Below are 24,870 nucleotides of genomic sequence, written 5' to 3'. Positions count from 1 at the left end.
TCCGAAGCTGAGAACTTCGCAACCAAGACTGTTTTTATTCTGTAGTACATCACAGTGGTGTGTGGCCCCAAAAGGATGAACAAAGTCTTGCATTCGATATAGCATGGCAGCAAACAGTCTGTTTATGTCATCTTGGAGAATTTCTTGCCATGGCTGAAACACATGCTCTGTCGGCTCATGAAGAATGCTGGTCGGAGTCTGGTGTGAATGTCTGCAACATCTCATCACGTCCCAAATATGGTCTATGAGTGACAAGTGGAGCGAGGAAGTGCGGGAAGTTGTGATCCATATACTTCTCATGGCGTTAGTGATGTGGAATGCAATGTAGGATCTTGCAATATATCTAGATCTACCTCTATATGATCACTCTGAAATTCAGATTTAATTGCCTGGCAAAGGATTCAGTGCACCAGATTCAAGCTATATCTCTACCATTTCACAGCACACGGTACAAAAGGAGCTTTTCAAGCTTTCTGTGGCAGCTCCGATTTCTCTTATGCTGAACATTTCTCCCTATGTAGGTGGGCGCCAACATAATGTTTTCGCGATCGGAGGAGAAAGTTGGTGATTGAAATTTCACGAGAAGATCCTGGCGGAACGAGAAACTGCCTTTGTTTTAATTACTTTCATCCCAATTCAAGTATCACGTCTGTGGCGTTATCTTCCCTATTTCGCCTTCATACAAAATGAGCTGGATATCATTGAACTTTTTCGATCTCCTCTGTCACTCTCATGTCATGTGGATCCCACGCCGTACAGCAATACTCCAGAAGCGTAGTGTAATCGGTAGTGTAATCGGTGTCCTTAATGGACGTGCACTATTATATAACAAGGAAAACTCCCCGCCGAAAATCCCTCATATTGAGTGGTAAGATGCCTCAGTGGATAGACATTCAAAAATAGGAGGCCTTAAAACAAGAACAAAGTGTACAGTGATGTGAGCAAAGAGAAAGGTCCTAGCTCGAGATGTACAACATCGAATGAAATCGAGTAACTAGGCTTGGTGGTCATGTGGTCATGTTTTTGGACTGCTAATGGAAATATCCTAGTTCAAATCTCCTTCGTCCCCTTTTATTCCGCTGTGTTTTGAACTGTCCATCCGGTCAATGACGTGTCCGTTCGCTGTATTTAGATTTAACGATCGTTCGTAACAGACGTTCATACCTCCTATTCGTTCTACGAACGTACTACATATGACGACTCCTACGTTTCGTATTGGAAGTTATGGCTCTTGAATTCCATTGTTGTAACATACGTCACATACGTTCATTTCTGTGACAGGTCTCTGCGGCCTCTCGCCTAGTATCCCTGTTCATCACATTTACTTGCGACGGTAATACACTCTTACCACATGATTCACATTCCATAACCGCTGTTTAGTATGACTATTGCCAAGACTACAGAATCAGAACAGACACGTCAGTGATGGGACGCAAAGTTTATAATTTTGTGAAAAAACAAAAAAAGCTGCATGAGGAAGATCTGAACACAATTCTCCCGCTCACCACACACCACAACTCCGTGGTTCTTGCTATTCGCTCCATGTTACACATCTTGAGCTTCAAACTTACACTATTTCTATTTTGCTTTTTGTTTCACAGTTTAGTACACCTTCTTCCTGGTTTCATGCTTGATCTGTCTTCTGTTTTTGAAGGACTATTCAATGCGTCATTTCACCACTAACTCTCAGGGGGATGCGGTGGAAAATTTGCCTTGTAAGTGTTCTGCCAATAAATCGCAGTCCTTCGTTTGCTTTGCCTACCACATCAACTATGTAATGTTAGAAACTTAAGTTATTCGTAATTTTAATCGCAAAGTATTTAGTTTAATTTAGGTTCGTGTGATTTATCGTGTAACAGAAATTCAGCGGATATCCTTTAGTATTCATGCGGATGACGTCAGGCCTCTCATTATTTACACTCAATTCCCACTTTTCGCACCATACAGTTATCTTGTCGAAATCATTTTGCAATTCGTTTTGATCATCTGATGACTTTACGAGACGGTGAACAACTGTCTCATCTGCTAACGATCACAGAGTGCTTCTCAGATTGTCTCCTGTGACGTTTATGTACATCAAGACTAGAGCATACGGCCTATAACACGTTCTTGGGGAACGCTTGGTATAATGTTTTACTCGATGACTTTCCGTCAGTTACTTATAATTGTGAGCGTTCTGACAGGAAATCGCGAATCCAGTCACACAACTGAGGTGATAATCCATAGTCATGCAATTTGGTTAAAAGACGGCTATGTGGAACTGCGTCGAAAGCTTTCTGGAAATCTAAAAATTCGGAAACAATTTGACATCCCCTGTCATTAGCACTTATTACCCCATGAGAATAAACTGCTAGTTATCTTACACAATAACAATATTTTGTGAAGCTGCGTTGACCATTTGTCTGTAAATCATTTTCTTCGAGGAAATTCGTAATGTTCGAACACAGTATATATCCCAAGTTCCTGCTGAAAATCGACGTCGGTGCTGTGGACTTGTAGACTCCAGTTTCCTTTCCTAGATATTGGTGTGACTTGTGCAAATTTTGAGTCTTTATGTACGAATCTTTCGAAGAGTGAGCTATAAAATGACACCCTGGAAACGAAGGTCATGACAACGGGGATTACCAAATCAGTCCTGTTGTTATACCTACTGGCCCTAAACACTTTGGTTACGGCAATGGGAGAGAATTAATGATTCTTGTGTCTTTTCAGCAAATCTTCTGAACATATGGACGTCAATTTGACCATCAAAAATCGTTGTCTCTGGCTCTATCCTCGCGGGATCAGCCGAGCGGTCTAGGGGCGCTACAGTCATGGACTGTGTGGCTGGTCCCGGCGGAGGTTCGAGTCCTCCCTCGGGCATGGGTGTGTGTGTTTGTCCTTAGGATAGTTTAGGTTAGGTAGCGTGTAAGCTTAGGGACTGATGACCGTACCAATTAAGTCCCATAAGATTTCTCGCAGATTTGAACATTTTCGCTCTAACTATGCATCCGACGCATTGCTCCGTTTCCTGTAGTGACACTTAGCAACTCTAGATGCCAACCGAGTTTTCAGTAATCTGTTCTGGTGATGCCCCGATTTGCTGCTATGATGATCCAATAATTTTTATTATTCGACGTTTCCCAGCTCAAAGTTCGCGATAACCAGCACTTACAGTCCTATGGGCATCGGAGAGGTTTCGTCCCCGCCGTAGCCCTCAGTTGTTCCTAACCCCACAACAGGGTACAGCAGTTCACTCACCCCACTGTCGCCCCACACCGAACCCAAGGTTAGTAAGCAGTTAGGCCCCCAGTGGACCCCCCGGGAACGTCTCACAGCAGACGAGTGTAACCCCAATGTTTGCGTGGTAGAGTAATTATGGTCTACGCGTACGTTGAGAAAGTGTTTACGCAGCGATCACCGACGTACTGTAACTGAGGCGGAATAAGGGGCACCAGACAGCATTCGCCGAGGCAGATGGAAAACCGCCTGAGAACCATCCACAGACTGGACAGTATACCGTACCTCGTTACTAATGATTTTGTGCCAGGGGCCCGGCACGCCTTCCCTCGCGGAAAGCAGTGCGTTAGACCGTACAGCTGTCAGGGTGGGCCTTCTGGGCATACTCAGTTGAAACCTACACCTGTGATATACCAGTAAAGTTAGATACACCTAGCTGCCAACATATACTAACAGGATTCTTCATCAGTAACACTGAGACTACTTCGCACGGATAGACAGACGAAAATAAACGGGCATGGGTGTGTGTGATGTCCTTCGGTTAGTTAGGTTTAAGTTCTTCTAAGTTCTAGGGGACTGATGACCACAGCAGTTGAGTCCCATAGTGCTCAGAGCCATTTGAACCATTTGAACGAAAATAAACTCGCGTAGCAATGAAATTTTAATCAACATCCCATCTAGGAGTTCATGGTGTAGCACTTTCCATCTCATTAGCGTAGCTGCTTCGTTCTCCACGGAATATTCCATTCTAATTAATTAGTTAATCACTAGTTGGTACGGAATGCATGTGAAATGAGTCAGACTGCTTGACATAAGAGCACCAAAAAATAATTTGATAACTAATTCTAAATGCATCTCTACACTCAAATCCAGGCTACGGTTGGTGTTACATGGTATTAGAGATTCCTAGTGCTGACTGAGGTCTTGTTCAGCGTGCGTATTCAGCTCAGCGTACTGTTAAATTCACTGACACAACTTGGTGGTACTTGTTTACGCTCTGGATAAGGTGTGCAAGGGGACCGAAATTTTCAGTTATTTGGATTAGATGATTATAATGAGAAAAGAGCTGCTAGCACCGTACTAAAGACCTAATTTCGTTAATGAATAACTGCCTCATACCTTTAGACCTTCAGCAGTGACATTTCAATATCTTTTGGATAAAAAACGAAATTATAAGTACATCTCGACTCTTTTACCTCGCTTTTTACTTATTATTTCATATGTAAGTTGCGCTGATGATACTGGATTTACGATCTTGGTGATACTTTGACAACGTCAAACATGTTTAACGTATTTCACTAGCACAGCTACGGAGACAGAGAGCCGATTACCGTCACCACGCTACTGATGAATTTATTATTTGAATGATTTGAATTACTATATTTCTTTTATACTACTTACTGTAGGTTTTCTAGCTGTTCCATATGACACACTAAAGTGCTAGAATATTCGGTCATATAATTCATTGGGCTTACGATTTATATATATCGTTACAGTTTCCTCGCAAAGTAAGTAAAAAGTGTGGTTTGGAAAGCGACCCCATTCTCAGTAAACATTATTGTATTCGTTATTTGTTGTTATAAGCTTTATTTACAGTTTTGGAGGCTCCATCCGCCACTGAAGCAAAGAGTACCAATACTGAAAGATACGTTGCATTTCTCCCTACTGACACTCAACTAGTAAGAGAAAAAAGTATCGCCTTACTTCAGTGTTTTATGTACTGCACCTCTGATTCTTTTCTGTAGCAAAGCTTTCCCGCGTTGAAGCACCTACGCACAGATGCTTCAGCGTCAGCTGCTCTGAAACGTTTTCCCCTCTCTGTATGCAAATGTCGGAACACTCGGCAGACCGCTGAGTTTACCCGCACTTTTCCAACGGTGTGGGATTTGCATTTCCGGGAACCCACCACTGTTCTGTGTTGTGTATACAATCAGCATCCGGGAGCAGAACCGTCAATAACGCGCACAGGTAAAACACAGATAGGTTTCCTGAAGTGAGTTTCGGCGCTCTCTCACTCGACTACACGAAGCAGATAACTGAAATGAGTTCAATGTGAGATTTTTTTTGCTACCTGAGTGAAAACAGAGCTACGTCAGTAACAGGCGCACCTACCAAACCTTCTCACTGTTATATCCGTACTTGTCTGACGATGTGAATGACCAAAAAAGTTTTCATGACCTTGTAGTGTGCAACTGTTCTGAACATGAGTTTCTCTCTTATTGAGCTACATGCGGAAGAGATGAAAAAATAGTTTAGACTGAACACTTAACTATCACACATTCGTGAAAACAATATGTGTATGGAAAACCAAACTTCGTCGATATATGATAAGGAAATCAGAGAATGCTCAAGCGCATATTGTGAAAGCGTTCGTAGCCGTGGATATGTCAAAATTAATTACAGCAAAATTCTGTTTTAAAGTATGGTCTCTTAACTTTCTTCAAACAACAATGAAGTATCCGACTAGGTCTCAAGTCAAATATTAGATACTTCTCTCATGAAACTTCTCTTCTCATTTAGTAGTGAGATATACGTCTGAGGAAGTTTCTGACTGGTAACACTGCCATTTGGTTGCTAGAAGTTTTATTAACTTTTTCTAAGCCACTTACTACTTTTGGAAGCTTAAAGTAAAACAAATATCAAGTAGATTACTAAAACGTTCTGATTATCTAAGAAAGAATTAGAATTTTTTTTATATTAGTTGTAACTTTGGTAGAGGTTATTGCACAATCACTTATATTACGGATCATTCAGTTTTGCAGACAATGACAATAAATTAAAAAAGTTTGGGACAACTGGAATCTCATATCCATGATTCAAGATAACGGAATACAGTATCTGACAAAGAAATTGAGGAAATAGAGAATAAAAAGACTTGTAACTATCAGCAGTAACTTTCCGCAGTGCCATTAGAAGAAATTAAAAGAAGTTACAAAACGCATGGTACAAGGGTGGTAAATAATAATGCTAATAGTCTTAACTGTAATAAAAACAACAATAAAGCAAAAGTAAATATGTGAAATTATAGAAATGTCAGTCTTTTCAAATTTCTGTTAAGCGGTTTTGCACTGCGGTCTTTTCAAATGAGGATACTGCCATCGAACAGAAGGGTGTGGCAGGTGTACTCAGGAATTTAACTGGTCACGCGAAACGATAGGGTGAGTTGGTTGATGAGACTGAAGGAAGAAAACAGAAATTTGGATGAGAAGAAAATGTACAATTATGACTGTGTGTTAGAGTTACTGGTGTGCTGTTAGACTCAGGGAAAATATTTGAGATAAACGAGACGGAAAGCTAGACGGACCAAATTTTAATACATATATTCATTCCTCTGTCACTACTTACCAGTGTGGTTTATCATTCATTCTCGGTTCTCCACATTTGTCAAAGAAATGGTTCTTCACACGATTTCTAGTGATCTTTCTTTTTAATGAAGTAAATAAGTCAACCTGCTGCAGTAGCTTCTCTCGTACAGGCTTTGGCTTGTCACCAACTTTATTTTATACGCGATTATTTTATATGTTACTTTTTCCCATAATTATTCATTTTTTGGAACACACGTCTCATTAAGTTAAATTACTGTTTGGTTCTACTTACGAGCTTTAGGGATCTTGTTATTACCTGTGTGTCGTCCTGGAATTGTACTTAGTTGTCCTGTGTACACCAGGATGTGCGATATTGGCGTTTAAGAGTACATTTAACCTAAGAACTCTCATTGTGTGTATTTTAAGAACGTGTGTTAGTTGTTTGTGAAATTGTAGTGTTTACACTGTTCCCAACTATCGTCTTTTGTTTGCATAGTGATGTGTGTATATGGATTGATATGCGTTTGTAAGTTGTGGTACTACGTCTATAACTTTGTGCGGTGGTAGTTTCTCAGCACAAAGAGGGCTTGGGGTTCGGGGAATCTGAGTAAAGGGAATCGGATCATGACTGAAATGTACTCACAAGCAATTAAAATCGCTTATCCTGGGGTATGAACCACAATACATTGGCGACACACACTGGATAACAAGATCCCAAAACACGTAAGCAAAATGGAATAATAATTTAACTGCACGAGACTTTTGCTCCAAAAGGTGATCTCATACCTAACAATAAGAGAATGAGGAAAAACAGTAATATAGATACAAGTATCCGTAAAGTGCATACAACTCCTTTTCATTTCTTCTTGACCATAGCATTTACTTTGTCCAGTATGAGTTCCATTTTTCAAATCTGGCAAATTATGTTTTACTTTTAACTTTTTGGTCGGATGCCCTTCCTGACACGACAGTCCTAATGCTAATATAATTAATTTTAACTTTTTATGTATCGTATTGCTTGTAGATTATTTCGGTAATGAGACCGGCTTTTGCCCAAACGAATGTGGAAAACCGCCAAAAAGCTGTAAACGCGAAGGGGCACCACTCGACGGTCGTTAATCATCCACGCGTATCCTATCCGTGTGTGACACCACTTCCTGTCTGGTGAGTCAGTCTGTAAAGTATATAAAACACATTAATTATATGCAAACAATAAACCGTTATAACAGGTTACTTTGGATGTTTTGTGGAAAAAGAGATGTGAAAAGCGTTCACAAGTAAAAAGGCCAGGGGCTGGGAAATGAAAATCTGTGAAAGGATCATAATTCCATTGATTGAGGAAGAAGGTGTGGTCCCTGTAGGGTTTGCCTTATAATTTCAAGGGAAACCCAACCTAAAGGATGTCGTCGGCGATGCCTGTGTCATAGGCGCTAGAGCAGCAGTGAGGCAGAAAGGGTGTAGATGTCTCTGGCAGGTACATAATTAATACCCTCAACAAAGGTGCGTGGGTTCCACCGAGAGTGTTTTCTAACTACAGGGCCTTAGAGGGACCGTTTGCCGTTTTATTCACCCACATGTTAATGTTGCATGTCCCCCAGCCTCCTTGTGATCACACCAAAGGAGGTGCGAGAAAGCATAAACAACCTTTGCTGCTTTGGATCACGTTCAAATTTTGTCGAGTGGTATTGAATGGCTCCTTGTGATTCCACTCTGTATATCACAGCAAAAGCTGCGGCCACAAATCACTAGAAAGGGGTCAGATCACAATCAATGGGGTTGCAGCCCACGATGTGCATACAGTAGGGTTAAATCATCCAGGTGTTGGCAGCAGGAACACCATTCTGTTGCTCATCATATCTTGAACTACCGTTTTCGGCCGCGAAACGTGTGGAAATCAACGCATCAAGAGAAGAGATGGTTTCATTCACATCATTTATGCCACCTCCTGATCACTCTTCGTGTAGATTCTGAGCGAAGGTATGTCTGGAGCGTTTTCTCAGCCACTCATTGCAAAATCTCTTCATTTCAACGCTAGGCCGCTATTATGATCTCCATTGCAGAAGCGTAAAAGCAAAACGGGGTGGAATGTACTTACGAACGGGTGTGAGGACTTTCCCACCACGTGGCATGTCCACTATGGCGTCTAGCAGAATTTTGGTGAAACTTGGGGCCGATGTGCAGTCATTAGCCCACATTCCACCTCACATGAACTTCTTAGCTGGGGCCTTTTTTTCGCTTGTCTCGACTCACTGCTGTTTGAACGCCAAGCCCGAAGGTGACATCGCAGGGCCCACGCTTCTGCACCGTTACAGTGCAAGGTTGCACGCACCTTTGGGCCAAATTTCAAACTTATGCCTCGCAAATGGAGACAGTTACGGCGTTTCGAAGAAGTGATCCTTTCATTTTGTTGCACAGTGTATTAAATCGCTGATGGGAATCTCTCTCCCAGCTTCTGTTTTATCACTACTTTTTTGTAGTATACAATCTCTTGCCTGGACTTGTTAGAGAGTTGTACATAATTTTGACTGCTCTCTTAGTTGCACCTACTTTGATATGCTAGTGGATGAACAATTTTCTTAGAGCTTGTTACTTTTATCCACTGCACGACACTAAATGAGAATTGATAAACACGGTAAATTAATTAGTATTCACTTTTTTGACTCATTAATTTGAACTTCTTTTTGTTAATCAATTTTTCTGCTTAAGTATTTTGTAATAGATTTCTCATTGTGGTGGACAGTAGGTAACGTTGACGACCTGCTGAAGCGAGAGAGGTATACACTGATAAGCCAAAACATTATGATGACCTAGATTCTAGAAACATCCCTGAGCTGTGGCTAAGTCATGTGTCCGCAATATGCTTTCTTCCAGGAGTGCTAGTTCTGCAAGGTTCGCAGGAGAACTTCTGTGAAGTTTGGAAGGTATGAGAAGAGATACTGGCGGAATTAAAGCTGCGAGGACGGGGCGTGAGTCGTGCTCGGGTAGCTCAGTTGGTGGAGCACTTGCCCGCGAAAGGCAAAGGTCCCGAGTTCGAGTCTCTGTCCGGCACTTAGTTTTATGTGTCAGGAAGTTTAATTATGATAACCCCCTTATTAGCTTGTTCGTCCGTCTTTCGAACGAAATATGTCACTGATTCTGCTTATCAGGGATCCGACAGATTGTTGGTAGGTTTGTGGTGGTATGTGACATTAGATATCTACGCACAGGTCGTGTAATGGGCGTAAATAACGGGCTGTTGATTCGCGTACGCGCTGATGACTCCTGGTATTGAGTCATATGGGTTCCATAGGATTTAGATGAGGTGAATTTGGTCGCAGGGACATCAACGTGAGTTCACTATAATGCTCCTGAAACCACTGTAGCATGGTTCTGGTTCGGAGACATAGCTATTCTGTTCAAAGATTACATAGTCGTCACTGCAACCATCAAGCATGGAGGGATGCAGGTGGTTCGCAGCTGTCACCGCGTCTTTCATTACCATCACAGGTCGCCATACAAGTGCCGGAGAATGTCTCCTATAGCGTAGTACTGTTCTCTCCAGCCTGCGTCCGCAATTGCTTTAAGTTTCGAGCCGCCGTTCACCTCCATGACGGGGTTTAGCACCCGAAAAGCCGACACGTTTCCATGGATCGACGGTCGATTCCCGATGGTCCTGTGCCCACTGCAATTGAAACTAACCACTTCGTTGGGTCAACATGTGAATACGTAAAGGTGGTTTGCTGCGGAGCTCCATGTTCAACAATGCGCGATGAACGGTGTGCTCCGAAACGCTTGTGCGTCCACCAACATTATGCTCTTTCAGCAGAGATGGCACACGTCACCATCTATCCTACTTTACAGAGTAGACAAGCATCCGAATCCCACGTTCTGTGAAGAGCCATGGGCGTTCAACCATTTAGCGCGTATATGTAGTTCCCTGTTCTTCTTCCTCTTTCCGTTGATGCTCACGACAGTAGCATATCAACATTCGACCAGCCTCGGCGTTTTCGAGATACTCGTTCACAGACTCTGCGTAATAATAATCTGCTTATTGTCAAAGTCACTTATCTCAATGGCTTTCTCCATTTGAAACCCATACATTCGCTACGGTTATCTTCCGTTGGTGTCTCTCACACACTTCTGCTACCACGTCACTTGCCCATAATGCCACCAGGTGGCATCCAACATCGCTGTGGGCAGTGATAATAACTTTCTGGCAGTTCAGTGTTGTGCAGTTATCCTCGCACGCCAGCGGTTATGACGTGGGAACTGACCTGCAGATTGTTCTGCGGAACGACAACTACCGATCTAGCGAATACGAAGACTTTTAAACGATCTGTATGGTTATAAAAATACTATTATTATTCATTTATAAAGTGTTGGAATAATTAATAGCATATCTCCGGAAGCGCCGATTTACCATATTGTACCCATCCACACATAATTCGTTTATAAAGTAATCCCACGATCGAAGCAGTTTTACACATATGACTTTGGTTCGTTGAAGACTCAGGGGAGCGGGTTGAGAAGACGCTGCTCCCTGGTAAAAAGTAACACACGAATCGTTCTAAAACCAAAAATGTGTCAAGTATCAGGATTCATTTAACTGTATATCCAGTGCTTTTAAATTTCTACTTGACTTTTATGGCCATTACTTCAAACATCTTATTAGACGTATATATCGAAACTGTAAATGCATTTCAAGGAGAGTATTTAGCAGGACGTTCACTTAGATTTCATTACACCACCTGCCCAGATTCTGCTGTCAATACCTCTGATTACGTAAGATCATAATTAATGGGAACCTACTAATGAGTCCGAACTTAATTTTCCAGTTCAGCCAGCCGTTATTATTAATTTCTGTTCAGATACTTGTTATAAGGTTTGGTGTTATTCCAATCTTCGCATTTTATGAAATCCTTGTATTCTAGAGCGAACATGTAGCTTTCTTTCTTTGCAGATGACATGAGAACTTTATATAAAAATTAATCAACTTAATGTAGGTTGATTCTTACAAAGAAGATGACAGCAACCAGCCACTATTAATACTGCTATTTATGTAAGTAAATAGCGCCGTAACCGGTTTCGAGCTGACAAGTTCATCATCAGACGGCTATTCACAATATTTGCAAGATACACTTTACATAATCGTCAGTTTTCGATTTCTTTTCTTCCACTTTGGCGAAATATTCTTGGTGTGTTGGCGCCATCGAAAAATTTCCCACCAATACACCAAGAATATTTCGCCAAAGTGGAAGAATAAAAATCGAAAACTGACGATTATGTAAAGTGTATCATGCAAATCTTGTGAACAGCCCTTTGATGATGAACTTGTCAGCTCGTAACCGGTTACGGCGCTATTTACTTACATAAATAGCAGTACTGATAGTGCCTTCTTCTTTGTAAGAATCGTCCTACATTACTTATACACAGCCACGGATTTACCATGTCAGATTTAGACAAAACAGAATCAACTTAAGCTGTGACTTGACGACTTTCTTCTGAATCTCTTTAGACAAGTGCAGGAACGCTTTCTGTGAAGCCCTACCGTCAGAACTTAAATTAATAAACAACTAAGGTACTAACCGACGCTAACTGTTCTCTAATTTTCTCATTTGCCACCTCAGACTACTACTTATTCCATGTATTTGATGTACAATTTACATCCGTTGCTGAAAATCGCATAATACATTTTCTCTTTTATGTGCAGGTTTTACATTCGCGGAATTTTATATTTCTAGTAATTCTCTTTTCTCAATGTCGGACACGCATCTGTGGCAACTCACATTTCGGATACCGGTTTGTAATTACAGCAGTTTTATGGACTGGATTCGGATTCGAAAATATTTTACGAGAAATTCTCTCTTAAAAATAGAATGGAAAACTAGTTTTCTTAATCATGTATGTGTTCCAATTGGGTACTGTAATGAAATTACCGTGCAGAAAGCTGAACCTGTTATCAGCAATGGGAAACTGACATGCCAGTTCACTTACACAATTCCTTGTGTCTCAGGAATTCTGAATGAAATTTTCACTCTGTGGCGAAGTGTGCACACTTATGAAAATAAGTGCAGATTAAAACTGTCTGCCGGATCGACATTCGAATTCGGAGACTTTACTTGTGTGCAGCCAAGTGCTACGCCGGCTGCGCTATCCATGCGCGACTCACGACACATCCTTACAGATTTACCTCCGCCTCTGTCTCAGCTCCTTTCTTCCAGACTCAACAGTTCTTTTGCGGGAATTTGGCTACGAAAGGCAACAGTCTCGAGTTCGAGTCGTAGTGTGGCACACAGTTTTAGTCTGATAGGAAGTTCCTCTTCAGGAATTTAACTGCAAAAAAACAATAAATTCTAAATGTGAGTGGAAACACAAAATATAAGCTGTTTACAACAGTAAAAACTAAATAAAAGGAGTGAAGTTATGTACACTTTACCTACGCAGATGGGCGCACGTGACAGTAAAGTACGTTGTTTCCCGGATTCGGGGGCCGCGAAGACCCTGGATCGAATCTGTCAGGCAGATAAACGACGAGGGCCTGTGTGCAGGCCAGTCTAGATGCAGTGTTTAGGTTGTTTAGGTGGTTTCCCACACCCCAGTAGGTGAATACCGGACTGGTACCCACGTCTTGTGTTGCGCTATCGTTTTTGGTAAAACTGTCATTTACCGTAATTAAATTCCAATGAACTGATGAGTCAAGACAACCTAAATTACCCACGTGCTAGAAAGGAGAACAGAAGTATGAGTAAAGTTAATGTTTGTGATTGCCGCGTCCAATTACTAGATAACCATAGTATATTATTTTATAGAATTCTGTCTAAATGTAGCTGATGGTCTTACTGAGCACAGGTTGGGCAGAGTACAGGTAGGAGAATATACCTTGCGTGGGCTAAGCTCCACGAAAAAGGCACCGTCTACGTTGGGCCCTAAACGACAAGAAGAAAGTGTATCACGTTTTTAACATTAACAGGTAGCTGGTGTCGGATGTTCACTCCACAAGCAGACAATGAAAGAACGCAGTTTTGCAGCGCCATATCCTCAGCAGGAAGGCAGCCTTCTGGGAACATCTCGACCCTAAGCAATACAAAGTCTGAAGTGGAATGAGGCAGGAGACAGTTCGGCGCATTTGTGTTCGAGAACACACAGATTCACAGTTTACAGGCTGGCATCTAGTTAACTAGCACCTGCCGTTCGATGGTTTGGATAAAATACAGTGAGAGTAGAGGAACCACTGAGCAAACATGCAGAAGACCTGGCTGACTGAAAATACAAGATAAGATAGGTGATGAGAGGAGCTACTTCTCACAAACTTCAAAAACTGAACAACATGGTTAAATATGTTTGAACTGAGTATGAAAAGGCGGATTGTTGCAATTACTGAACGGACAGGATTAGTCGGCACTCGGAGGAAGCAGTCATTTGAGTTCAAAATCACGCACAAGTGAGAATTCTACTTTTTCTGGGAGCACTCCGTGGAACTGAATTCCATTCGAGACCCGCCAGAGGTCGCTTGAGTCTAGAGATGGACTTCCATTCCCTGGTCTGAGTCAGCGCATGTGACGCAGAACTTTCAACCGCAACCGCCGCAGCACTCAGGCTCCAGTAATGGAAAAATGGAAATGCCGTGTGGCTACGATCTCCCATCGGGTAGACCCTTCGCCTGGTGAAGGTCTTTCGAGTTGACGCTACTTCGGCGAGTTGCGTGTCGATGGGGATGAAATGATGATGATAGGGACAACACAACACTGAGTCCCTGAAAATCTCCGACCCAACCGGGAATCGAACCCGGGCCGTTAGGTATAACATTTCGTCACGCTGACCACTCAGCTACCAGGGGCGGACGCTCCAGTAATGATGAGAGCCGCTACAGCATTCGCTAACCTAGTGATAGGGAAGTACGTGGAATTTTCAGATCGACTATAGCGCTGTTACAGTTCTGATTCGACTACAGTCAGTAATTATGTCGAATATGAGCTCAATAAAGATAGTAAGTGTCTCTATGCTTCCTTTTGTAGTTCGTGTTTTCATTTCACATTAACATTTGGCCGTCACTGCACAACATCCGCGAAGTCTATTCCCCTCCTTCCCTAACCGCCGCTCCCTTCCCCTTATCTGACTTTGACGTATTCGCCTCCAGAGCGTTACCTGACCTTCGCGAGTTGCTGTTACTTTAATTTCGTTGTAAATATACATTAATACCCAATGAGCGTCATGATTTCGTGTCTCGTATACTTCTGTTTTAGTTGAAGTCTACGGCAAATTCCAATAAGGGGGATTTTATGGCGACCGTTCTTACATTTAGTTGTTTGATAAAATTCCCTATTTTAACATTTTGTAAGCTACCTCAGCACACGCTCTCACATATGCTAGGGTCGCTCCAGTTTCATAAATTTATCTCATTAAGTTGTCTGTTGCACGACACCTGCAAAAAAATTCACGTGATTCTGTGGGCGACTAACCGATGGCCTGTAAGGTCACACGATACAGCTCTTCCTGACATCCACAGGTTTATGTCGATGGCTCAGCGTTAACCTTACGCCCGCCTGAGCTACACGACTCGTAAAACATTTAGAAAGAAGTCACTACACAAATTCGATCCCGGTAAGGTTAAGTGGACAGGTAGTATATCAGGCCACCATCGAACACTGGCAACACGAACTCCAGTTATAACCACGTCGATGCAGTGTATGTACGGGATAAAGACTAAAGTGAAAGATGAAGAAGTAACTTAAACTTAAATCAAAATTTCTAGATTTTCGTCGGTAAAAGGCAAGATATTGATTTTTACGGCGAAAAATTACGTTGTGGTAAACAGCATATGGAAATCCCAAAAGAGAAACAAAGATTTAGTTTAGGAAGAACTAACACGTTACATACATTACTATAATCTTGTTTGACTCTATAGGGATAGATGCTTTTAAAATAAATGTAAAAATGAAAGTGTTGAGAAATGATTGGTACGCAGCACATTTCCCAGCTGAATGCATCTCCAAGGTACTGACGTACGATGTATGAGGTGACATTGAAATATAAAACCGTAACTCTGACTGTAAAAACGCAACGTATGATCAAGTAATACAATCGCAATTACGCGGTAAATGAAGTAGACCAAAACTTAATTCTTTCTCCCATTAGGATACGGTGATTGTATGGTACCACTGAACTGTTATAAATTTTTATCATCAGTGAACTTTGGCGTGCTGTTTCACATGTACTATGAAACTTCTTAATAGTGAAGGCCATATTTCTATCGGGGCTGTGCGCTTTTGGTTTTCATCCTTATCTCACAACGAAGAATTTCAGATACTGATCAAATTGCGAAGTTTTACTTTGGTATTTATGGTTTAATGTTGAGTAGGTTCGCAGGCTTTCTGTTTTCTGTAATTTATTAATGCTCTTTAATGAGCCTTGAATGAAAGGTTTTTTACTGCGTTTTAAACTTAACTACTTAATAATGAATCCATAAAGATTTCACGACGCCTCAGGAAACAGTCGTGCGTGCAGACTAATTACGGTTCTTGCTACTGAACTGCCACTGCCAGAACATTTATGGACTCGTAGTCTTCTATAGTCTGATCGACAACTGCAACAGCAATAGAAATTACTTGACTGTTCAGTTATGTTTAATAAAACAGGTTCCGCTTTATTTCTTTCTACATCTGTCTGTTGCTGCTAGAGAGAGCAACGGTGCGCTGGATTACGAAAATCTTATCATTTAACACAGTGATATAAAGGCACTTAACATAGGCTTAATAATGTCTTACGTCTGTGAAGTTAATCTTTAGTTTTAGTTGCTGCAAATACAGATAAATGGATACTATACCATTATCTTGGAGGATACTATGGAGACACGGCTACTACAAACAATTTGTAGTGGTAGAAGCTGATTGTTAGTTTCAATGATGAACTTAAAGACAAAATTACATGACAGTGTTGTGAGTGTAATGTGGTCATTATGTAATGTTCGATGAACACTGGTGAAACATTATTCTCGCAGCAAGGTAGCTCTCTTTAAAACAATTGTTTATACCGCATTCTTTATGTTTCCGATTCCTGCAAGTGCTTCATACTTTGACGTTGTTTGTGATCTGTTTGGTAATGTTCTAGCTAAGATATCAGTGAAGATGCATTAGTAAAAAAATACCAAAGAATATGTAAGCTCAAGAAACAAACCTTGCCCTATGTTTACAGCAACAGTGTAGCATATGAAACAAATTTACCTCACACTTCCACGTCTTCTAGGTAAAACAGCTAATTCTGGTAACTCTACATTTGTATTCAACTGACTAACATGATAACAGTGTAAAATGCTGGTTTTGACGCTGATATGGAATGTTACACAGGGACTCAAAAAGTGTAAATATGTGGGTGAATATCCAAAGTGTTGCAAGTGCCTGAGCACTAAGGCATTGTTAACAAATTAGTTAAATGGTTACTTTATAACTAGCAGGACCATGGTAAATTACTGTCGTGGAAGAATAAAAGATACTTGTTCAAAGCACTTGTAGCGTGGTAAAAGTTAATCTCCTCCCGTAGGTTCTTAACCATGTTATTATTTACTGGTTGTCCTTTATACGTACAAAAAGAAATATCATGTATGTTAAGAAATCTGTTCCAAACCGCCCGCGCGGTGACAGCGTGATTCGACCAGTTTAACTACGCAGAACACACATATAATACACTTCACCCACCTTTAAGCAGCGTTCATTTACCCACTGTCTCTGTAGTCATTATATAAAGGAAGTTACTGCTGGTCTCAAGTTTTCGTTAGCCCTGAGTAGGATTAAGGAAAGACGTGACAATTGTCGTTAGAACTAAAATAAACGACACTCTGAGAAACAGTAAATCCAACACTGTATTAACTCAGAGACAAGCAATGCTTCATCTGTTCGCGGATTGCAACGAACTAAGAAACACAGAACGTCAGAGTGTTGCCTGGTTTTCGCGTTTTCTCGCGTGAGTAGACCTCTCTCTGAACTGTCCTTCTCCGACTAGTAGTTTCACTTAAAGGTGATTTACTCCCGGCATCTTCCGTCTCTCCATGTGTCACTACTTCAGTAATGACTCAATCGTCGCAAAATTATCCCGACCCTGTGTCTGCCATTTTCTTATTAACGCCCCATTACCACGCGGATCAATACGACCCCATAGGCCCTCTCAATTTCCAAACCACTATTTCCAAAATATATGACTATCTTTGTCTGAATCAGTTGTATCCGAAGATGTTTCGCAATTTTTTATGTATAACACATTTAAATTTCCTCATTGTTTTTGCACTGAATACCACTGGCGTCCTCAAGACCACTTCTATAGTGTTTTTTTTCTTTTCTTCTTATTTTGCTTATAGAATGTAATATTGATGAAAACACAATTATGATATTTACTCTGAATAAGTGTAACGTAAATTCCTTGCTAGTGGTTTTATGACGCCCAGTGGTACTGTGTGAAACGCAGAATTTCTGATATTAGAAAGGTTAAACCTCCGTCACTGTCTCCACTCGTAATTCACCATTCAGAACTCTGTACTCTCTTACAAAACACAAACTTCTGACTGTAGTTTCATTCATTAGCTTTTTCAAACGCTGGCTGAATCCATAGCGCCCTCGACGGTGAGAGTTCATCAGAGACAAGAGTATCATCAGTAGTGCTCCAGGGAAGTGTGGAGGCACTCCTGTTTCTTATATATATATATATATATATATATACCGACACATTATATATCTGCGACTGTTCGCTAATGATGCTGTGGTGTATGGGACAGTGTCGTGCTAGAGTGACTGTAGGACTATACAAGACGACATGGAAAAAAATTTCGAGTTGATGCGATCATTGCCGTTTAGCTCTAAATGTAGGAAAATATAAGTTAATGCATATGAGTAGAAAAAAGGAACCCATAATCTACGAATACACAATTAGTAGCGTGCTGCTAGAGACAGTCACGTCGATGAAACATCTAGGCGCAACTTTGTAAAGGAATATGTGTTTGGGATCCACACCAGGTTGGATTAAAGAAAGAAATCGTGGCAATTCAGACGCAAACTACTAAATTTATTACCGGTGGCCTATAACAACATATAAATACTACGGAGGTGCTTCGGTAACTAAAATAGGAAGCAATGGAGGGAAGGAGACATTATTTCCTGGAGCACTATTTAGAAAACCGGCATTTGCGGCTTACTCTGAACGATCCTACTGCCACCAACGTACATTTCACGTAATAACAATGAAGATCGGCTTAGAGACATTAGGGCTTGTACGGAGGAATACAGGTAGCCGTTTTTCTCTCTGTCTATTTGCGAGTTCTCTGCCTCGTGATGACTGGGTGTTGTGTGATGTCCTTAGGTTACTTAGGTTTAAGTAGTTCTAAGCACTAGAGGACTGATGACCATAGATGCTAAGTCCCATAGTGGTCAGAGCCATATGAACCATTTTCTATTTGCGAGTAGAACAGAAAAACAAATCACTAGTAGTGGTACAAGGTACCCTCCGCCACGCACCTCACGGTGGCTTGAGGAGTATGTATGTAGGTGTAGATGTATACATGTATTGTTGCCAAGCCCTGTGTAAAGCACGTGCTCTTTTCTGTGTTGGAAAACTATATAAATGAATGTCAGCTGTCCGCCGCACGATGTGCTAATCACTACTAAACAGTTCCATTGCTGTGTTTAATATGTCCTGTAACATTACACATTTTTCGCATATCCACTCAGTTCCAAAGTTAAGTGTAAAGTCCACACCGGCGTCTCTGGTAGTGTTCTCGATCTGCATTCAATGCGCTTTTCAGATGGTTCAAATGGCTCTAAGCACTATGGGACTTAACATCTGAGGTCATCAGTCCCCTAGACGTAGAACTACTTAAACCTATTTAACCTAAGGACATCACACGCATCCATGTCCTAGGCAGGATTCGAACCTGCGACCGTAACAGCACCGCTGTTACGGACTGAAGCGCCTAAAACCGCTCTGCCAATATTTTGTTGGCGAATATTTTGTCGGAAGTGATTCAGGATCTCCGAGGGCTCAGCATTTCGGTTGATTTATCATCCCCACTTATGAGTGTATCTGATTTGTTAGGTAAATCATTTGACGACGGTGTTGTTTGTAAACAAACTCGTTTCCGTCACTCACGGTACTTGATGTCGGCAGTGCTAACGTACACTTCATTCTTCGCCATAAAGTTGCATTCCGTATTGCCCAGTCGTGTCACCGTTTCGTTTTTCCCGTAGTGTTCATTTTACGACATGGTTCAGTACGGACAGGGTTAACCAGCTGTAAACGTTACAGATTTGAAAGAACTATAACGTGGATGCCGTCGCGTCCGTAACTTCTGATCGTACCGTCTCGACCGCTCATACATTGCATTCAGTAAACACAGGCAGTGTAAGAGGTACGTAATTGTGAACTCTTCGTTCAGTAAAGGTATGCATCTATACTGATGTATATCACTGCTGCCGCTCCAGCCTTCTATACTGACGGGAAAAAATTGCAACACTGAGAAATAGTTTATGTAGACTAATGAAATTTCAGGTACACATTTGTCTTGGTAATATATTTATGTGATTAACAGGCTAATGCAAGTGCGAGATAATCCATTGTGAATGTGAAATCCATGTACATTAATAACAAGTGTAGTGGCCAAAATGTTAAATGTAATCAAGGACAAGTGCCTGCACTGTGTTGTGCAAGAGCTGAATTTCAGTTTGTGGGATAGTTCCATGCCTGTTGCACTTGGTCTGTCAATACAGGGATGGTTAAATCTGGTTGTGGATGGCACTGTCCGATGATGTCCTATATGTGCTCGACTGAAGACAGATCTGCTGATCGAGCAGGTTAAAGCAACGAGTAGAGCATGTTCGGTTGCAACAGTGGTATGTGGACCAGCGCTATCCTATTGGAAAACAACCCAAAGAATGCTGCCCATGGCCGGCCACGGTGGCCGTGCGGTTCTAGGCGCTGCATTCCGGAACCGCGGGACTGCTACGGTCGCAGGTTCGAATCCTGCCTCGGGCATGGATGTGTGTGATGTCCTTAGGTTAGTTAGGTTTAAGTAGTTCTAAGTTTTAGGGGACTGATGACCTAAGATGTTAAGTTTCCATAGTGCTCAGCGCCATTTGAACCATTTGAACCAATGCTGCCCTTGAATAGCGGCACAACAGGTCGACTCCTCACACAGGCATACAAATTTGTAGTTGGAGTGTTGTGATAGTAATGAGAGAGCTCCTACTGTCATCAGAAGTTGCACCCGACACCATAAGTTCAGGTGCAGGTCCGGTGTGCCTACAACGAAGAGAGGTTTGTTGCAGGCCCCCAACTAGCCTCATTCTAACCAGTACTCGACCGTCACTGGCACCGAGTCAGAAATAGTTATCGTCAGAAAACACAACAGATCTCCACCCTGCCGTTCAATGAACTCTCGATTGTCGCCACTGAAGTAGCAAATGGCGGTGGTCTGGAGTCAGTGGAATGCTTGGTATAAGGCTTCTGGCTCGGAGCTGCCCTTGTAACAGTTCTTTGTGTCACTGTGGAGCCAACTGCTGCTCAAACGGCTACTGCAGTTACGTGCGATGCGGCAGAGACATACGAGCTGCGACAATAAAGTGATGAGACTGATTTTCTTTGCAAGATGTGGCAACCCTGCAGGCTTGTGTAGGCACAATATCTTTGACGTTGGTCTATAAGCTGCTTCAGGTGCAAGCAGCACATCGATGCAACTGCTCAGTCGTGAGTTGTGCTGTAATAAGTTAACACGTGTTTGTGTCTCTCGTCACGGAAATGGAACAGCATGATATTGCGCAATGGTATGACATTTCTTTTTGAGTTAAATTTGGTGAAAACCTGATCACAACCTACAGTTAGCTTCAGAAGACTTTTGGAGAGGAGATTATGTCAACAGCTCAAGTTTTGGTTGGCATAAAATGTTTAGTGAAGGCAGAACGAATGTTGAAGATGAAGACCGCAGTGGATGACCATCAACCTCACGAACGGATGTCAACTTGGCCAGGGTGCGTGAACTCGTACGATCTGATCGAAGATTATCCGTGCAAATGATTACAGAAGAACTGAACATCAATCGAGAAACGGTTCGTCTAATAACAACTGAAGAACTTGGTAAGAAAAAGATTTGTGCAAAAATGGTCCCCAATAATCTCACACTACAACAGCGAGAAACACTAAAAAATGTGGCATCCGATCGGTTAGAGCCAACGGAAATAAGTCCATAATTGTTGAGCTGTGTTATCACTGGTGATGGAAGTTGTCTTCTTCAGTACGATCCAGAGACAAAATTCCGAAGTTGGCAATAGTGCTCAAAGGGGTCGCCCAGACGAAAAAAAGCTCGAATGGCAAAGTCAAAAGCGAAATGCGTGCTACTGTGCTTCTTCGATTCCAAGAGAATTGTTCAGAAAGAGTGGGTGCCTCCTGGACAAACAGTTAACCAATATTACTACAAAGAAATTTTAGAAAGACATCGCAAAAGGGTTCTTCGTCTCCGTGCCAACATTGCTGGTAATTGGATTCTGCATAAAGATAATGCGCCATCCAATACTGGTCTCTCAGTACATCAATTTTTAACCTCAAAACAAATTTCAGTACTGCAACAGCCACCTTATGAACCAGATACCGTTCCGTGTGACCTTTTTTCTATTTCCAAGATTCGAAACGGCGGTCAAGGGACACCATTTTCAAATAACACAAGACGTCCAAAATGCTTTGACGAGGGTCTTGGAGGATATTACAGAATATAAGTTCCAGAAATATTACCATCAAAGGCAGAAGCGGAGGAAAAAGTGTGTGCAATCAGAAGGGAACTAATTTGAAGGAGACAACACTAAAGTTGACTAAAACGGTATGTTGTTGTTGTCTTCAGTCCTGAGACTGGTTTGATGCAGCTCTCCATGCTACTCTATCCTGTGCAAGCTGCTTCATCTCCCAGTACCTACTGCAACCTACATCCTTCTGAATCTGCTTAGTGTACTCATCTCTCGGTCTCCCTCTACGATTTTTACCCTCCACGCTGCCCTCCAATGCTAAATTTGTGATCCCTTGATGCCTCAAAACATGTCCTACCAACCGATCCCTTCTTCTAGTCAAGTTGTGCCACAAACTTCTCTTCTCCCCAATCCTATTCAATACCTCCTCATTAGTTACGTGATCTATCCACCTTATCTTCAGTATTCTTCTGTAGCACCACATTTCGAAAGCTTCTATTCTCTTCTTGTCCAAACTAGTTATCGTCCATGTTTCACTTCCATACATGGCTACACTCCAAACAAATACTTTCAGAAACGACTTCCTGATACATAAATCTATATTCGATGTTAACAAATTTCTCTTCTTCAGAAACGCTTTCCTTGCCATTGCCAGTCTACATTTTATATCCTCTCTACTTCGACCATCATCAGTTATTTTACTTCCTAAATAGCAAAACTCCTTTACTACTTTAAGTGTCTCATTTCCTAATCTAATTCCCTCAGCATCACCCGATTTAATTTGACTACATTCCATTATCCTCGTTTTGCTTTTGTTAATGTTCATCTTATATCCTCCTTTCAAGACACTGTCCATTCCGTTCAACTGCTCTTCCAAGTCCTTTGCCGTCTCTGACAGAATTACAATGTCATCGGCGAACCTCAATGTTTTTACTTCGTCTCCATGAATTTTAATACCTACTCCAAATTTTTCTTTTGTTTCCTTTACTGCTTGCTCAATATACAGATTGAATAACATCGGGGAGAGGCTACAACCCTGTCTCACTCCTTTCCCAACCACTGCTTCCCTTTCATGCCCCTCGACTCTTATTACTGCCATCTGGTTTCTGTACAAATTGTAAATAGCCTTTCGCTCCCTGTATTTTACCCCTGCCACCTTTAGAATTTGAAAAAGAGTATTCCAGTCAACATTGTCAAAAGCTTTCTCTAAGTCTACAAATGCTAGAAACGTAGGTTTGCCTTTTCTTAATCTTTCTTCTAAGATAAGTCGTAAGGTCAGTATTGCCTCACGTGTTCCAACATTTCTACGGAATCCAAACTGATCTTCCCCGAGGTCTGCATCTACCAGTTTTTCCATTCGTCTGTAAAGAATTCGCGTTAGTATTTTGCAGCCGTGGCTTATTAGACTGATAGTTCGGTAATTTTCACATCTGTCAGCACCTGCTTTCTTTGGGATTGGAATTATTATATTCTTCTTGAAGTCTGAGGGTATTTCGCCTGTCTCATACATCTTGCTCACCAGCTGGTAGAGTTTTGTCATTACTGGCTCTCCCAAGGCCGTCAGTAGTTCTAATGGAATGTTGTCTACTCCGGGGGCCCTGTTTCGACTGAGGTCTTTCAGTGCTCTGTCAAACTCTTCACGCAGTATCGTATCTCCCATTTCGTCTTCATCTACATCCTCTTCTATTTCCATAATATTGTCCTCAAGTACATCGCCCTTGTATAAACCTTCTATATACTCCTTCCACCTTTCTGCCTTCCCTTCTTTGCTTAGAACTGGGCTGCCATCTGAGCTCTTGATATTCATACACGTGGTTCTCTTCTCTCCAAAGGTCTCTTTAATTTTCCTGTAGGCAGTATCTATCTTACCCCTAGTGAGATAAGCTTCTACATCCTTACATTTGTCCTCTAGCCATCCCTGTTTAGCCATTTTGCACTTCCTGTCGATCTCATTTTTGAGACGTTTGTATTCCTTTTTGCCTGCTTCATTTACTGCATTTTTATATTTTCTCCTTTCATCAATTAAATTCCATATTTCTTCTGTTACCCAAGGATTTCTAGCAGCCCTCGTCTTTGTACCTACTTTATCCTCTGCTGCCTTCACTACTACATCCCTCAGATTACCCATTCTTCTTCTACTGTATTTCTTTCCCCTATTCCTGTCAATTGTTCCCTTATGCTATCTCTGAAACTCTGTACAACCTCTGGTTCTTTCAGTTTATCCAGGTCCCATCTCCTTAATTTCCCACATTTTTGCAGTTTCTTCAGTTTTAATCTACAGGTCATAACCAATAGATTGTGGTCAGAGTCCACATCTGCCCCTGGAAATGTCTTACAACTTAAAACCTGGTTCCTAAATCTCTGTCTTACCATTATATAATCTATCTGATACCTTTTAGTATCTCCAGGGTTCTTCCACGTATACAACCTTCTTTCGTGATTCTTAAACCAAGTGTTAGCTATGATTAAGTTGTGCTCTGTGCAAAATTCTACTAGGCGGCTTCCTCTTTCATTTCTTAGCCCCAATCCATATTCACCTACTATGTTTCCTTCTCTCCCTTTTCCTACACTCGAATTCCAGTCACCCATTACTATTAAATTTTCGTCTCCCTTCACTATCTGAATAATTTCTTTTATTTCATCGTACATTTCTTCAATTT

This window comes from Schistocerca gregaria, chromosome 2, assembly GCF_023897955.1.
Source record: "Schistocerca gregaria isolate iqSchGreg1 chromosome 2, iqSchGreg1.2, whole genome shotgun sequence".
Taxonomy (NCBI): domain Eukaryota; kingdom Metazoa; phylum Arthropoda; class Insecta; order Orthoptera; family Acrididae; genus Schistocerca; species Schistocerca gregaria.
The sequence above is the reverse complement of the archived record's forward strand: the minus strand, read 5'-3'. Positions refer to the sequence as shown.